A 14900-nucleotide genomic window follows, 5' to 3' on the forward strand; every position below is an offset into this window, starting at 1 on the left:
ACTTGCTCCTAACAGTTTGTTATATAAACTGAAGTTAGAAACACTTCATACTACAAATATGACAGGTCTGCGAACAGTCTACACCAAAATCTCATAAAGTTATAATCGATATTCAACACCAATGGCTCACAAGTATTGGTGCTGTAGGTACTATAGGTGCTGTAAACAAGCACTTTTAGTTTTTCATTTTGCATTTTGATTATATATAGTGTTGCAGTGTTGTAGTGCTTAACAATAACTAACTTTATTTTAATATAATATATTTACAATTGAAGCAGCAATTACTTTTTAAATTTATGTGAAATCGAATAGTTTTGAACTAAATGCCAATGGAGTTTTTATACTTGAAATTAATTATATCGTAGTGCTGTTGAAGCTTTATTTAATGTCCTAATATTTTTAACAATTTTTCGGTTTCTATTTTCTTTGATGCTAGCACTTTTAAAATAAATTAAGCAGTACTCAGATGAAATTTTATGAAGACTGCAGTCTAAAATTTTTAACGAATTTAACAGCAAATAAATTCCCTTATTTAAATAAATAAATAAGGGAATAATAAATAATTATCTTTTTCGTAGTATTATATGAATTTCCCCAACAATCAACGTTCAAGGAAAATTTTAAAATGGACAATAAGAATTTTGAGTATATTTGGAATGTGGAAAAGGAAAGAGGAGAATAATAATATAATAAATCGCTTCTATGAATTTTTGTAGAGGACCTACTTTATGGAAGTACTTTTTTCAATGTAATAGTACTTAAATAGCTTCATTCAAAAAAATGATTAAGTTGATTCAACTAAATCTCAGATCAAAATATTTTGGTTCAACCATAATACATGCTGTTTTTTATCACATCTTTACGACATGAGATAGGATCTAAGGAACTAGTAGCTACTATATTGCAAATGCTATTCCAAACCATTTCAATGAAGGAATTAACCATATGTTGACAGAAACAATGTCAACATTACTTTTATATATATCTTTGGCTGAGTAAAAAATATTGAAATATTATTAAAATATTAGTAATTTTGATAATGAAATGATAATAGACAATGAAAACTAAACATATAAGATAAATTCATATAAAAAAAATATTGGTCGCCTGACCAAACAATTTAATTGATCAAATGGAAATACACTGTTTTTCATCATGACAGCGAGATCATAGCTATCCGTTGTGACCCCCAAATTATAGAATATGGCACTCTGATCTCGTTCGTCATGAGAATTATACTGTAGATGCAGCAAAACACAATTAATTATTTCTAAACAAATTTTAGTCTGCAAATATAAAGGATTGAACTTGAACCCTGTAAAATTTGAAGCGCATACTCACGTTTTACACTTGGAAGCCAATATCGATATATTCTCTAAATTAAATATATTCTCTAAATTTGTTAGGCAAAAAATGAGGTCCAACAAACAATTATACTTGTTAATTGTATTTGTATAGCTGACGTTTACCTATGTTTCCGTTTAAGTATATGTTGGTAAAATAATAACCACATTTTGACAAAACGCCAAATTTGAATAGAACGAATAAAGTGAAAGGTTGGTACACATGTCTAGCAGGGGGATCTGAATTCTAAGTTCGGATAGACATCAATTTAATCCCTGATAATTGCAGTCTCGAAATTATAACCGGAGAAAGTAAATCCAATAAATATTTCTAAAGATCACTGATAATATTGTCCATTATCTTGAAATGCTATATATTACTAAAAAAATTCGTTTCATTAAAAGTTAAAAAAATTTTTTGGTAATGATTAATTTTTTATTTTCTGAAACAACATTTAACATTAAAGTTAAAATCTCAAATTGAGAGTAAGTTGAAAATAAGATGAGAATAAATTGAGAATTTATGCATTTTTGAACATTTCTTAAGTGGAAAACCAACATTAAATTATTTATTGCCTTCAGAACCAGCAACTTTAGTTATCTACTTGAGAACTAGTTGAGAACCTGTTGAGAGTAGGCTTAAATTTTCCAGCGAGTTGAGAACTTGTTGAAAAGTCATATTAGTTAATAACTATCTGTTTTTTTTTTTGAAAATTAGTTAATTGTTAATGTAGAAACTCTTCTAGAAACTAATCTTTGGTAATATTTAATTTTAGAATAATGTTATTGGAAACTCAGTTATTAATCGTTTAGACGTTTCTTCACATATCTCTGTAAATATGTTGGTATCCTAAAAATAATTTTATGTTACAAAGTTGTTAGGTATTTATCCTTGTTTTTTCCACTCGTTATTGTAATAATTTGAAAGGTGTTTTCATCTTACATCAATCTTGATTAGTTGGTATAGGAGTTCAATGAAGCCTGCAGCGTAAAGCACTTTTAAATAAATTAATCGGTTATCTCAACAATTATATTTATGTAACCACCATTAGAAAAAATCAAAGTTATGAAATTGTAAAAGCTTTGTACTTTCATTTACACTGAATTACTTGATATGACAAACGACAAAGTGGTGATTGTAATGGAATGTATAAGAAACCCAGTCTCTATTTGAATTTCTTCAAAATATTTTTAAAATAAAAATAAAATTACTAGTCGCCAGTAAAATATATTTCTGTTTCCTGACAGCACTTGATAAATTTTATATAGACATCTGAAACGAAAAGTAATATTTTCAAGATTCTTGCAGTGACACTCATTTATTCACAATGCAGTATTTCTATCTCTTATTGTCTACTTGTTGAAGAGCGAACTAGCATCAATATCGCCTTTTAAGACAACAAATTTAATAAGTTTTTTATCGTAAACAATTAATTTATTTCGAATTATTTGTGTAATATATTCAATTTCTCGACGATGTTATCAGGAAAGTGGCATTATTAAAGCCCGCAATACTTTATTTTAACTGAAGATCAACTTTAATCGTTCTCTTTCTTCAACATCATTAAATCAACAGTAACTTCTCAAACAATTTTACTTCTTCTTCTTATTTGGCACTACAGTCCAGTATGAACCTTGGCCTCTCTCACGATCTGCCTCCATCTGTCCCTATCTTCTGCTACTCTGTTCCAGTTCAGTACTCCAATCGTTCTTGCATCACCATACACGTTCTCATCCCATCTTGTTCTTGGTCTACCTCTGTGCCTAGTTGTCATCGGCTTTGCGTTGAATTTGCTGTTCAGCTTTCTCTCCGAAAACATTTTTATCACATGAGCAGCCCAATGTAACCTTTGTGACTTAATGTTTCTCACTATATTTTCGTTTCTTAGCAGTTCTTCAATTTCATTATTTGTTAGTCTTTGAAAAGTTTCTGCTCCATTCGGATTGGCCCGTAGATTTCTTTCAAAAATTTTAAAAGCTTCTTCAGACTATTTTACATCAAATTTACCATATATTTCTTCTCATATATACAATGGCTGGAGTTTTGCTTATGCGGAAAAGGATTCAAAGTTATGATGTTGTATACATTGTGAAGATATATTTATTTTTTAATCTTATTAACATCCTGAATGCTTCTCTATTCAATTTTACTCCGGCATTTTGGTACATACTGACAAGCTTTGAAGCGATTAATAAACGACTTTGAAAAATAATACATTAGTTTATGATTAACCGAAGTCGAGGTCTCAAGGAATTACCAAATGAAATTCGAAGTATATCTGTTCAGCATAGTAAACTCCATAACATTTTATTCGAGATTGTACAACTACACAAAGTTAAGATATTTTGTACGATGACGAATTACATATCTACTTTCGTCTCTGTGTTTCATCTACATTTTCTAATATATACCAGAAAAGAGTTTGATATCCAAATAGTTTACTTTTTTGCTATTTCTAACATATTAAATCGTATGGACTTGAATTTATTACAAATAATGTGTCAGTACGCTATGGATGTCTTCGATATGTCTGGACAAACTTTAGGTCTCATCTCCGAAGTTCAACTCGGTATGAATTCGGAATTTTATAAAGCAGTAAGTAATTGATTTTGTTATATAAAAAATACCACTCCCACATAATTTCATATATTTTTAGTATGAATTCTTCACTTTACGAATTTCTTGTCGAAAGTGGTTATAGTGGTTATGGCTCAAAGTGACTTCATGCATTTATAAAATTTTAAATATTTTATAATTAAAATGAAAAATTAATGCTGCTGTAACTTATCCATGTCTGAGTAAAATAATACTTTTAAAGTTTGTTAATTTTAATTACCAAAAAATTGTTAATGTTTGAACTATTTAATGATAATAATAATTGCATGTATTCGAAATTTGAATGAAATTTATGATTTAATGACCAACTTGTTTTGTTTATTTTTATAAAAAATTATCTTTATAATTCACACAAAAAAAACTTAAAATTAAAACATCTGGCCCAATCTTAACCAGATTAGAAGACTATCTTGTGATTTCTTTATTTCTTTCTTATCTATGTCCTGAATCATGTTACATAGTTGATACAGGGCTGTTTCTGTCGAATGACTTGCCCTATAGGTTTGTTGGCAGCTGTATAGTGGAATTCCGTTCAGTGTAGCACTCCTGATATAGTTATCCACGACTTTTTCAACTGCTTCAAGTAGGAAGGATGTAAGGTAGATTATTTTGAAGGATTTCGGGTGAGTAGGATGTAGGATCCCTCTTGCCCGACTACGAAATGAAGACCACTTTTGCTCTCTTTCACTTAGTCGGTATATAGCCTAATGCAATACTGGCTCTAGCTATTCTAGTTATCGCACCTAGTAGCTGTTAAATTAGTTTTTGCAGTAGTGCCGGAAAGACACTATCAATACCTGGAGATTTCAGTGGCTTGAGCGTATTCTAGGCAGTGTGATTATATTTTTGGCAATCTTCCAGTTTTCCTTCCTTATTGTCTTAGGGGTTCTGTGTGTCCTGATTTTGTCCCTAGAGTTAGAGAGGATCCTGGGAAGTGGTACGACTCCAGAAGCAGTCGTACCTTTTCTTCTTAACCTTCGGTGAAATTCCATCTTCTCCCTTGAGATTGGTGGAAGCCAGGCTACTGCTTTTTGCAAGCACCTTATAGAGTCTTGATACCTCCGTTGTGCTTTCTACGCTTTCGCAGAATTTGCGGAAGCATCTACGTTTAGAGGCCTCAATTTTTCAATTATACAGAGTAATATGTTGCCTATATTCTGATCAATCTCCAGTTCGCTTAGAGTAATTAAATAATTCTCTGACCAAGGCGCATCCTTGATGGAATTAATCAAGCTTAATGAACACCTATTCTCATATGCATTTAATATGGAATTGTTGAGGTTTTCTAGGTTACTTTCTTATTGAATTTCATTCGGAAAGAGTTCATCGATCGCTAATTGATCAAGATTTTTTTTCAGATTTTCCGTATAAGTTACTCAATTCGTTATTCTTCTTCCTTCGCTTCTTCTGGCAGATCAATGTCGATGTCTGACAGAAAGATTTTGTCGGAGTTGTCATCGAGCGCCAAGTATAATAGGGATGAAAACACTCTTTGGATGAAATTGGCTGCAACCTCGTATACGCAGCCAACCAGTATAAGTCCTGGTCGTAAGTGAGTCCCGTAGCTTGGCATTCTTTGCAGATCTCCTCAATGAGTGATTCCTCGATCTTAGCTTGCTCGTCCCTCAAAAGAGTTGGTTCTGGGTAGGATTTCGGGTGAATAGCTATTCTTAACCTCTTGGCTACACTGGCATAGCTGCTGCCAGATATTGTTTTCCTCGGTTGCTTTGGTGTAGCCATTTGTGTGACGTCCTTCGCTTGTGTAGGTTTGTCGTTCCCTCGTCTTTTCTTAGCCGATTGAACATCGATCGGGCTGATTTCATGGGCAGACCTCTTTCTAGAGTCCTGACTGCCCTTCGGTCGATTGAGCGCCCTTTTCTTGGCCGCCTCAGGCGTTAAGTCTTCTTTGAAATACCGCAAGTACTATTTGGTACCACTCCAGCCAGAAGATTTCCTGGCGTCGTCAAAGTTTCGCTGGAGGTTAGTGCAGTGCTTGTCGAGGGCTGTGGTTGTGGTGTTTCGACGGTTGCCTCTTTCGGTGCAACCTTCAAGCCCACAGTTCCTTGACTTCCTTTTCGTAACGGAGATTCCGTTTTAAATTCACACTAGCTGTTAACAAACAGCTAGTTTTGTTCCTAGCTTTTTTCTCAGTGCGTTTTTCTGCTTTTCGCTTTGGAAAGACTTCCTGACGATCGGTTGTTGGATATTAAACTTCACCCGATTTGCCGATTTGCTCACGTGAACAATAAAGTAGTTCTATTTAAAAATACAGTTCACTGGAAGTAGCATCATGATGAAAATATATGCTTAATAAGATTATTTAAACTTCTAATTATTAAGTTAATTTTAAGGCTCAACTATATGTAAACCGTAGCATTTTAGGTAATAAGTAAGAATCTTATATACCTATAAACTCAAGTATACAGATATGTACTAGAATGGCGTTTCCTATTACCTATTCTTACCATATTACGACGTGAAAGTGCTAATCATGTGTAAAAAGATTCTTAAAAAGTATTACGATGACATTGGCATAATGATATATGGATACTGATATTATTTGTGCTTTGGGTACATTAATTTTATTATATTTAAAAACTATGATAAAAATATTTATAAATAGCAAATTGTTTCAGATGAATATATCTATCTTGAATGTTTCCAATGTAAATAGAGAATAACTGTTCTTGACTCTCAAACAATTGCGCATAAATTTTCTAGAATCCTGAAGAACTAAATAGTGACTTGTGTTCTTATATTAAAGTCCAGTAGACCTACGATTGATGCATTAATTTTTTTTCCTTATGAAACTAGAGCAGTAGAATAATATTAGCTTGTAAGTATTGTGTGTGTATTTGCAGTCATTATTACAAACACACAGCTTTATTTTAAATTTATGCTTATGGTATGCAAAGCAGCTGAAAATCGTTAGTATATAGACACGAATAAAGCGTGTCGAACGCTTATACGGGGTTTACATTATGAACTTTTCTGATGAAAATCGACTTTGAATAAAACCTAACAACTAATATCGATTTTGCCACATAAAAATAGGATCAACAAACTTCGAACTTTGACTGAAAGTTGAATTCATTTAATACCTTTTCCTTAATACAGTGCTGAATTGAATGCGTTATCGATAAGCTTTTGGTACAAAAATGGCGAAATGACAAATTTTTGAAATAATAGGTCTGTTCCACTAACTACTCGTAGTAACTTTGAGTTACACTGTGTATACACAAGCGCATTTCACCAGCAAATTTTCGAGTAAATGAAATCATCTGAGAGAGCGTAACATCCCTGTCGAAATTTGAAAATTTTACACAGACTTTATTCGTACATTTTATTTCAAGTAAAATTTGTGTGATGTGTGAATCAGCTGTTTTGGTTTGAATTTAAATTTTTGTATTGTGTATTTACGCGGCACTGGTGTTCTCAGCAAACTTTACACAAAGCTGTTCCATGAAAATCTGTGTAAAGAGCATAAAATGGCGCTTTATATATGTCACGCTCTTAGTTTGTATTTTACTTGTGTTTTACTTGAGTTTTACTATGAGTATCTCATGGAACAGACCTAATGTGTTGATAGTGTCAAGTTAGCAAAGTTGCTATGGAAGCTGGGTTATCATTTATGAATAAATTTTAAAATATGATTTATTTGTTGAACTTTTACAAAGATATTTAATATTTGTGTTGAAATATTGAAATGATATTTATTTATTCTATTTCTTGCGCATATTTTCTATACTATGAAAGTTGTAAATTTTTACAAAACCTGAAATTTACTAAATTTAGAAGCTTGACTTTGAATTTAAATTTCACGCAATTGTACTACTCTTGTTTTGTGTTCTTTATTGCCTTTATTAATTCTGTATTAGAAGTATTTTTTTCTAGATTTTTCTAAAATAAAATTTTTAAAAAAATCAATATTTGTTAATTTTTTTTTTTGGTTTTCATGTGATTTGAAAAATATGCATCAGAGTTCTAATGTTTATATACCAATCGAAAGACTTTTCTAAATTCTATAAATAATATGTATTTTTGTTCAGTTTATTTAATTTTTTTTGAAAATAACAAATTTTTTCAATGTGTATTTATAAATAACAACCCAGGTTTCCATAATACCGTTTCCAGATGATTGCTCATGAATATATTAAAAAATGTGACAATTGTCAAAATGAAATCAACTCTAGCAAAGTTCGTTGACTAAAGTTTGTGATGTAAACCCTGTATTAAATAAACGGACACGGTATATGTGTTCACAGGCACGAGCAATAAGGAAGTACATTGCTCCGGCCACCTACCGAAAAATTATATAATTGATATCTCTCTTTTATAATCATAGACAAATATACGTTGAATTTGCTTATACTATTTCTAAAATTAGAATATGATGTTTTAGAGATTGATTATATCCATATCGAGCAGATTATTTTGTTACTTAAATAATGTTAAAAAATATGATCATGGGGCTTTTTATATTAAAATCGACTATTCGAATTAACTTAGATTTTAAAATATCATTAAGATAGTTTTTATAAAATGATTTTTTAGATATTGTATAAAAAATACCAACAAGACCATGTTCTGCAATAAACATGTGTTAAATGTATAAAACTCTGATCGGTCAACGCGTGATGCAGAGATGGAAACTTCTTTAATGGACATAGATATATGCCTGCATATTCCAGCGATTAAATAGGAATCATTATGAAATATAACTATAGCAATAGATACGTTTTTTTTGGGAAAGTTTGTTATGTGAAAACTTATACTAAACTTATGTGTCTCAGTAGAATCCGTAAATTTCGTATTAGAGTCATTTTATTTAGTACTTCGTTTTAAGTTCACGAAACCAATTTTTAAATCGAAAAATTATTATTAACTCTTTTTGGAAGAATTTAGAGTGTTTTTCTTACGTTATTCCCTATATGTACCTCAACTGGTATTGGCGTGTCATGAAGCACTTAAAACTTTAATTAAAGAATTTTCAACTTAATTTTCTGCAATTGAAACTTTTAGAAGAATGTTGTTTTTAATTTTTTGGTGGCAAACATTTTTTAATGAAATAAATAAAATTTCAATAAACTGGTTCTGTATAGACCATGAATTCTGTATTTAAGTTTCAATATCACAAATATGAGAGAGCTATTTTCAAATATATATTTTAAATGTATACGTGCAGTTGTACTGTTACTGTCATCAGAGTTTATTCTTTGGGTGCTTTCACATATGTTATGAGATGCGGTACATATGTTTCACATTTTTATGCATGTATGTTATTTTATATAGAAATATATAATTTTGATAAATATAATTTTGAAATCTTCAAAGTTTTTTCTCAAAAATTATTGATTGTTTCCACAAAATTACCACTATATCTATGCTGATGCACTTCATCCCTTGAGCTTGAAAAAATTGAAATAGTGTTTAAAAAGGGAATGGAAGACTTTCGCTCGATGATTCTAATAAAATGTGCAATTTTTATTTATTTACTACAAACATTAAGTTCAGTATTCAATCATACGAATCAATATTGTATGCAGTTTGAGATGCAAATGGTCTCTTTACAAACGTGTTTATTGGAGAGTCTGGTTCCTTTCACGATAACCGAGTTTTGCGTAGATCACAACTGTATAGTACAGCATAATTTCCAAACAAATTTCCCAACAGTTCTTTTCCTTAAGGAAATTCTGCATATCTGCGGTTCTGCATGTAATGCATTCGTATGCAAGGATTGTCATAGAAAACACTTTTGATCGTTGACTGCTGTATTTTATGGAACAACAAAGAACACCTTCAATAACAAATTTAATTATGAGTGCGTGCATATTGCATAATATATGCTGTACACAGAACCATGCAGTTCATAATAAATTCAGTCAGAATGACTACACCCACGAAGAAGACATAATAAATCTTTAATATCTTAAAGTGGATGACAGCCGGAATTTAGTTAAACGATATGTATGTAACTGATACTAGCGTCATAACGACTCATGGTTTTTTTTCTTTTTTTTTCGAAGTGGAGGTTTAAAAATGCCTAACGTATCGTCTCTATGTCGTCAAAATAGTGGTATGCCCGGTTTGCACGGACTAAAAACAATCCCTCTCGTGTACCAGACCGTTTCTATCCTGTAACTTTATTGGGAATACTTCAGGATAAGGTCCCTATGTTGGTTTTCCATTAAATTTTTTTTTTGTTTTCTTCGTTAACATGTGTCCAGGCCTCACTTAAGTTTATTTGTTTTTCTCTTTTTAAAAATTGGCCATTTTCTAGATCATATTTTTTCCAATGACTCATGCTTAACATCGAATAGTTTCATACTGATTTATTTACAAATGAGCTGTAAAGAATAAAGCATATTCTACAAGTAAATTATGTATTGTTCTGATTTAATTAAATAAAAGAACTCAACTTAATTTTTATATATTCATTTCAAATTATTGGACTTAAATAAATTATCAAACAAGAATTTTTCAATAATAATAAAACATAAATAATTAAAGTAATAATTTAAACATTACTTTCAACAAAGAAATAAATAATAATAATATATTAAATAAATAAATAAATAAAATAAATAACAAATAAATATTATTGCAATTTTGTTAATATTTTTTACTGCATCATATCAAATGTTAAAATGGCATTGCCAACCATATTTTCATTAAAATACTTTCCATTTTTCTTTTTCACATACATTACTCATTGATTACTCATCACATACTCATTGAACCAGATTGCGAACCAGATCAATTGCTGGTTCACCCTATTGTTATTATCTTGCATGTTAGATTGAGCGGATCATGTTTGCTGAAACGTAGCTACGGATGATGGATATATATATATGGTGGGACGTTGGGACAGCGCACTGTCCAACAAGTGGCCCCACTGAAGTGAAGGATTAGTCAAAGTAGACCACGAAACGACTTGGGTCCTTTTTCGTCCTTCGATTTTCGGATGTTGTTATGGATGACGGATAAGTGTTATTGTTCTGCAAGCGGAGCGGAGTTCGACCAAAATTAAGTTCATCAAAATAAAAACGAACCTTTCTCACGTAATAAACCGGAACGCAGGTCCAATTATGCAATAAATTTATTTATTTGGAACAGTCAGAGACAGACTGACAAAGACAGAGTGTAGGAGAAATGTGAGTTTTTATCACATTTAACCCTTATAAAGGTTACCGCCGAAATGTAAGTTTTGTTAGAAATTACTAACGAAATGTCCATGTTTTATGTTTGCTTGTTGTTCTGGTATTATATACTTGTATTATTATATACCTATCTATATTTGTTATTAATCAATTTTTGTTCTTGATTAACGTAAATTGAAATTTTGATTTGAAAATTTTATATTAATGTTTGAATTTTTTTTAAAATTTGCATTTTAGACCAATTTTTACATGACTCTGTAAAGATTTAGGTTTGTTTGTAATATAAAGATAAATTGCAATTGAAATTGTTTATACATATGTAATAATTAAGATTGCTATTAATAAAAAAAATATGCAAATATTTATCTACAATTTTCATGTTTTATTTTATTTTGAATGATAAATCAGAATCAGCAGAACTGTTGTAGTTCATTTCTCAAAATTCCACTTATCTGAGATTTAGTATCTGAATCAGAAACAAAAATTTTCCTTGCACATTTTGCAAAAATTTTTATTGGAAGCTATTGATTATTATATGCAACCAAAATCATTTGCAGAGACTCAGATATGATCAGATATAATAAAAATTAATTTAAAACGTGAATTTATCTCCAAGGAAAAAGGTATGTTTTATGACAAAACCAATTTTATGGTGAACGCTCAAAGCTAAGACAGCACTAAGGCAACAGTTGTGAATGTAACACATACCGGTGGTCACGTAAAGCTGTGGTTTGTATTCATACTCTTTGCTGACAGGTATAGTGTTTTAGCGACATCAGCGAAGATATGAAGGAGGGATATAACTGAATACAAAAATGTTCTTAATGAACAGCAAGTTTAAATTAAGCGACATCAAGAATAAGACGAGGACGAATGAAAATGTTACTAAGTTGTATATTTGCAATTTCTAATGCATATAACAAAAACAAACCCTTCTATTATTTAAACTTTAGCTGTCAATAAATACAAATCAGGTGGAAATAAAAATATGTAGACATTAAAATTATTGCAACTCGAATGACGAAATGAACACTACATATTGTATTTAAAAAAAGTGGTTTGCATGACCTTTAACTACGAATGTCTTAGCAACTGTTTGCTCAATATATAGATTAGATTAAATTATGCTGGCAAGTCATAAAGACCACGCGTAGACCATTAAGCTGCATTCCGATACCAGATCAGAGTCTTATTTCTGGCGATAGTGTGCCTCACTCAGGATGACCGTGTTATTAGCGAATTGTATTAAGAGTTCAACAACAGCCTCAATCATGCACACCAGCCCTGTTAAACTGATAGCCTCCAAGTATTTTGTCGAGTTCTCGAAAGAGCCTGGCAGTTACACAGCAGATACTTTAAGGATTCTTTCGCTTTCGGCTCGTTGCTTTCCTACAAGCATCGCTGAGAATTAGGTTTAGTTTGTACGCATGTGATGCGACCAGACAGTAACCTGTCAATACAGCAATTAAAGTACGGTGTACTTTTTCTCATATATGTGTCTACACATGATCCTAGTTATTCTACAGGTGGTTAAGTTTCGCCACTTTTCCTTTGCTATCCTTGTTATGCGCTCGTCCAAAAATTTTTGTGTTTGTTTCAGAGGTCTGAGTATTTCGCTTGTTTGTTCCTCTGAAAGTTTTGCGCTATTTTTAGCAATAGCATCAACTATCTCATTTCCATCTATGCCTTTATGTTCAGAAATCCAGTACGTTTAAAGTCTGCGGTTGCAGGCTAGTCTAATTTATAGCTTTCTTCAATATATAAAAAGTCAAAATGAAAATTTATAACTATTCGTACTCTTATTACTTTTCATTTCCTAGTTAAATGCTGTACCAGCTTTAAAGAATGCTTTTAGTGTAATACATAATATACAACAGAATGTGATTATTATCAATGCAGTTCTATGCTTCTATAATGTTTTGTGTTTTTTTTTTAATACACATATATTTATATCATCTTCTCTTACAATGAGACTTACAATAAGTTGTAAAATTTTATCATTAATTACATAATATTACAAATTTTTATTTTAACTATACATTCTGTTAAATAAAATAAAATAAAATAAAATAAAATAAAATTAGAAAATCTTATATCGCGAACCTCACTTAGATCAGTTGGTTAGATTTCATTGGAGTGAATGTTAGGTGGTTTATTAAGAAAGCAGTTCAACTTTATCAGATTACTTAATAGAAAGTTGCGGTTTTTACTTCAAGCTATTGAATATTAATTAATGGTCAGCACTTTTTAGGCGGGAAGTAATGGATAGAAAAGCGAGATTTTTTGCTAAGAGATTAACATGTTCTGTCAAGCTTTTATTGTATTTTTTTCTTTTATTGTCAAATTCAGCTTTAACTAAGGGAATTTGTATATCTCAGTAAATACTTTCATTCCTAATATACAATGGTGCACTTGTGATTGTTCTCAGTATTTTTGACTGAGTTCTTTGGATAATTTCAATATTTGAAGCACTGGCAATATCGAATAGCTGAATACCATAGGGTGGCATAGGGAGGATCTGTTATTAATGAGCCAATGCAACTTAGAAGCTTGGAGCCTGATCCGAATTTTTTTGGCTTGAATACGCTTGCGCCAAGTTAGTCGTCTGTCTAGGTGAATACCTAAGTACGTTATATTATCTTCTTGTGGTATGTGAGTGTTATTTAGTAAAATTGTTGGAGATGTACTTAGATTTAAGGTAAAAAAGGTAAAAAGGTAAAAATTTTAATTCGCCATTTTGTTAACCATTTCTCCACCCGAAAAAGGTAAGATTAAAGATGGTTTGAAGCTAGCACAACATTTTTGTTTCGACATAAAATTGCCGTATCATCAGCAAATGTGGTGGTGGCAACTGAGCTACTTATTGGGATATCAGATGTGTAAAGTACATACAAGATAGGACCGACAACACTTCCTTGTGAAACGCCAGAATAACTTGTGGTGTGGAAATGTTATTTACTAAAATTGTTGGAGATGTACTTCGATTTAAGGTGAATACCTAAATACGTTATATTATCTGCTTGTGGTATGGAATTGCTATTTACTAAAATTGTTGGAGATGTACTTTGATTTAAGGCAAAAGTGACGTGTCTAGCAAAAAGTTTTCCTTAGCTTTTTATAGGATTACTTTGAAGTAAAAATGAAGTGGTTGGCTGAGTGAAATATTTTGCTTTTTCTGATTATCTTTCAATTGACAATTGTTACAAAGTAACAGTTTTTTTCAACTTCTACAACATTTAACATACCTAGATTTGCAGTTGTGTGTGTGTAAAAATATTTTTTGGTTTTGATTGATATTTCGTAATTTTAGTTGTGTTGAGATGAGATTTTTAGATATAATGAACAAATTTAACTTCCTACCGACGCCACCACAACCACCACATTTGTACAAAATTTTACCGTAATTACAGAAAGTAAAACAACAACATGCAATTAACATTACTTAAATACACATTAAGGTTAACAACGTTCATTCTATCAGTGCTTACGGCTTACGGCTTACAGCTTACGGCTATTTGAAAGTGAACCAACAGAAGACGCAAGACGCAGGGAAGAGAAACACGCCTGCTATAGTTGAGAGCAACAGCACAGCACAGCACTTCTGCTTGACAGAAATTCACTTTCCTGGTACAGTAAAAAATTGCGTGACGCACAATATTTTTATTTGCACACGCAGGACTCAGGACTTCAACGAAAAAACTAAAAAAGAAAATAAAAACAATTAACAAAAATATTTGAACGATGAAAAGAAAACAAAATTTACTCGCCTTTTTTTAATAG

The sequence above is a fragment of the Teleopsis dalmanni genome, chromosome X, assembly GCF_002237135.1.
Source record: "Teleopsis dalmanni isolate 2A chromosome X, ASM223713v2, whole genome shotgun sequence".
Lineage (NCBI taxonomy): Eukaryota > Metazoa > Arthropoda > Insecta > Diptera > Diopsidae > Teleopsis > Teleopsis dalmanni.